Source organism: Petaurus breviceps, unplaced genomic scaffold, assembly GCF_028583685.1.
Source record: "Petaurus breviceps papuanus isolate PSGF00001 unplaced genomic scaffold, PetGlider_PUasm1.0 98, whole genome shotgun sequence".
NCBI lineage: Eukaryota > Metazoa > Chordata > Mammalia > Diprotodontia > Petauridae > Petaurus > Petaurus breviceps.
In genome coordinates, this window is record NW_027187460.1 from 30942447 (window position 1) to 30946223 (window position 3777).

Here is a 3777-nt window from a genome sequence, read left to right on the forward strand (position 1 = left end):
CTTTCTTTCTTTCTTTCTTTCTTTCTTTCTTTCTTTCTTTCTTTCTTCTTTATTTTGTTACTTGTTAGCACTTCCACTAGAGGGTGTACAGGGACAGAGATAGAAATTGGAGCTCATTCATTTCACAACTAAAGTAGCAGTCCTGATAGAACACTGGGTATGAAAGGAACTGAAAACTGAGTTTAGAGGAATGTTTCTAGATTTCAATTGTCATTTCCTGGGGTGTGCTGGTAAATGTATAACAAATGACTCTGAAAAAAAATATGCATCAGACACTCTTTTAGGTTTAATCTGCATTGTTAACATTTTCCCATGCTTTCTTAAGTTTAGACAATCAACAATAAAACAGTAAATCAAACTTTAATTTGTAACCAATTCCTGAGGTGTAAATGTTCACACTGCAAATTCAACGATCAGCTGATCACCATTGTTGGCTTCAGCACTCCTCTGGCATAGGTCACACATAAGATGTAATAGATGTAATACACATCAGAATTACATTCCTCAGGGTTGGATATGACTTCAGAGGCCAAGGCTAGAAATCCATCAGCTCAACATGTAAACCATTACACTTTCAGATGCTTCAATTGTCAGGAAGTGTTTCTCTTACACCCAACTGAAGGTTGACTCTACAGCCTCTGCCCTAGTTCTATCTTCCAAAGCAAAGCAGGATAAATCCTAATCCCTCTTTTCCATATGATAGCTATGAAAATACTGGAAGACAGCTATCGTGCCCTTCCTCTGACCCCCTAAGTCTTCCTTCTTCCAGGCTAAATAAAGATCCCCAGTTCTTTCAACCAACCCTCACCAACCAGACCACCATTTCTCTAGCTACACTCAAGGCTGTCAATGTCTTCCTTAGCCCAAAATACACAAGATTCACACATTCTGGCATGAAAGTGACCCTGGGTTTTCAAAGGCTATGCATAGGCTTAGTGCAAACTCCAACAGGTTTTGCTAGGCTGCAACTTCCAGTACTAACCTAATGGCAGACTTCATTTGCTGTCCAAAGACCAGCCTATCTAAGTTATGGAGAGGCTCATTACTAGAAGGTTAGTAATGAAGTAATGATTTGCTTTAACCATGAAATGAACAAAAATGGTCCTCAATCCCACAGGCAACTCACTTTTTCTCCTGTGCTGTCAGAAGAGACAGAAAGGTCTGAGAAATAAACAGCTCTTAGATCTTCTACAAACCTTCATTTAATAAATGGTTTTCAACGTGTGATTAGGCAGCTAGGTGATGTAATGGATAGAACACTGGGCCTGGAATCAGGAAGACCTCAATTCAAATAAGCCTCAGACAATTACTAGCTGTGTGACTCTGGGCAAGTCATTTAACCTCTGTTTTCCTCAGTCTCCTCAACTGTAAAACGGGAGTAATAATAGCACCTGCCTCACAGGGTTGTCGTGAGGATCAAATGAGATGAAATTTGTAAAGCACCTGGCATGTAAGTAAGTGCTTAATAAATGCTTGTTTCCTCCCTCTGGGTCAAATATTCTTTTTTTTTTTTGGAGGGGGGAAGGTAGGGCAATTGGGGTTAAGTGACTTGCCCAAGGTCACCCTGGGTCAAACATTCTTATTTCCTTCAACTGACTCATGTAGGGTTCCTAGTCTTCTCATCATCCTGGTTGCCTTCTTCTGTGTTCACATTCCATCTTTTTTATTTCCTTCCCAAAATCTAGTGTCCAGAATTGTAAACATTAGTGCAGATGTGCCCTATGTCAGAGCACAGAAGGACAATTAACCTTCTGTAAGCCACCAACCTATGAAATATGGCCTATCAGAGACTGAATAAAGAAAAACTCTAGGGCGGAGTGGGTCTGGGGTTTGACTGTGAGCTGATTCCCCTTCTTCTTGGGGTTGATTTGTTATACCTTAAAATGCACTAGTTGGCGCTGGACCCAGAATCAAAAAGACTCATCTTCCTGAATTCAAATCTTACCTCAGACACTTATCAGCTGTGTTACCCTGGGCAAGTCAATTAACAGTTTCCTCATCTTAAAAATGAGCTAGAGAAGGAAATGGCAAACCATTACAATATCTTTGCTCCCCACCCAAAAAAAAAAAAAAAACCCAACCCGAATAGGGTCATGAAGAGTTAGACAAAACTGAACCACAAAAATAACAACAAACATAAAAGTATGAAACTGAATGTTGGGAAAGAGTGAGTATTCACCTTAAAATGATCTTGGATAGTAAGAAGGTTCACATCACAAATTCCTCTTCTTAAGTCCAAGGGAGTAGAATAAAATGAGTACTATGCAACTTTTTCATTCATATTAGTAAAAAATTGCGAGTATGTACTATCTATCTATATATATATGCATGCATATTGAATAGCTGTCTTCATGGGTTGGGTCCCTGTGGGGCTCAAGAGCTCCCAACAGTAAACCTTCCATTAACAGTCAATCCAGTAGAATCAATTAGTTCTTAACAAAATTGTTTATTAAAATGGCATGTCAAGAACAGTAGTTAAAAGACATTCTTCCCATAAATCTAGTACACACCCGCACAAATATGCATCATCCATGGGAAGAGTGGGCTCAAACATAAAATACCATGCAGTAAGGCATCAGGCCACTCACAAATCCTCATAATACCGAATTTGGAAGTGCTTTCTCCCTTGTAGAATCTTCATGCAACTTCCTTTGACTGTAGCATTTATATCCAGGGTATTGCTCAGCCTAACCCCAGGGAGTGTCCCTCTCAATTTCAGGGGTCACAATCCTGAAAGCTGCTCCCTCCCTCTAGTGACTGTCTATGCCTGTCACCAGCCAGTAGCGTGTGCCTGTCTCCTCACTGGATCCAGTGTCTCCTACTCATCTAGTAGGTCCCTTTAAAAACCACAGAGATGATGTATATGGGGAGGGGATGGAAGGGAAATCCCCTCTCTCACCTCCCTTGCCGGAGTCTCTTCCACAGGTGGCTTCCAACTTGCAATCTCTCCCACGATTTGCAATCTTCCGCTCTGCTGCTAGATGCCACTACCTAGATGTCTCTACTGTTGGGGGCAAGGAGGAGAGAAAAAAAGTCCTATTCTTGGGGCGGCATGAGGGACAAGAGAGGGGATCAGGAAAGGGCGGGGAGGGAGATCTCACTCCACCTTCGATTTCCTAGAGCTCTCCACAGTTTAGCAATTTAAAGTCCCGAGAGGCATGACTAATTTGTTTTCTTGGCCAATCATATCGTACCCTTCTTAACTCAATTACGGAAGGGTTTGTACTTCACGGAGGAATTAGAGCTTAAGTCTATATTGTTGATTCCTTAAATCTTGGTCATGCTATCGTGGATATGTTTTGCATGACTACACATGTATAACCTATATCGAATTACTTGTCTTCTCAAAGGTGGGTGGGAAGGGAAGAAAGGAGAGGATTCGGAACTCAAAGTTTTAAAAACGAATGTTAAAAATTGTTTTTGCATGTAACTAGGACAAAATAAAATACTAAATTAAAGACTTGACCGGGGAGCAGAGGGAGGGTCACATCTCTCCCCTCTCACATATAAATTATATACATGCATTACTGTATTCATCTTTTATAAGGTAAAACATTCACAAAACATAAAACTTTTAAAAGGATCAAATAAATATTTTTAAAATAATTTTTTTTTATTTATTAGCGTTAGGTACTAGAGTGATTTCATTTCTTTAGGGAACTCTGATGAGGAAGCTCTTACTTTTATTTATTAATGGAACAAAAAAACCTTTTCTCCCCTCTGGCTAAAATTATTAGTAATTCTATTTATAATGAGAGTAATGCGATTGAATGTGTT

The 3777-nt window shown here is 39.8% G+C and overlaps 1 long non-coding RNA gene across 1 annotated transcript in view; it reads right to left on the bottom strand.

Annotated features, from left to right (window-relative positions):
- LOC138155814 (uncharacterized) overlaps positions 1–3307 on the bottom strand; it is a 16114-nt gene extending 12807 nt beyond the window's left edge. Inside the window, exon 1 of the long non-coding RNA XR_011166998.1 lies at positions 2900–3307. This is a non-coding gene — a long non-coding RNA (uncharacterized lncRNA). The remainder of the gene's footprint in view (positions 1–2899) is intronic.
- Positions 3308–3777: the final 470 nt, after the last annotated feature.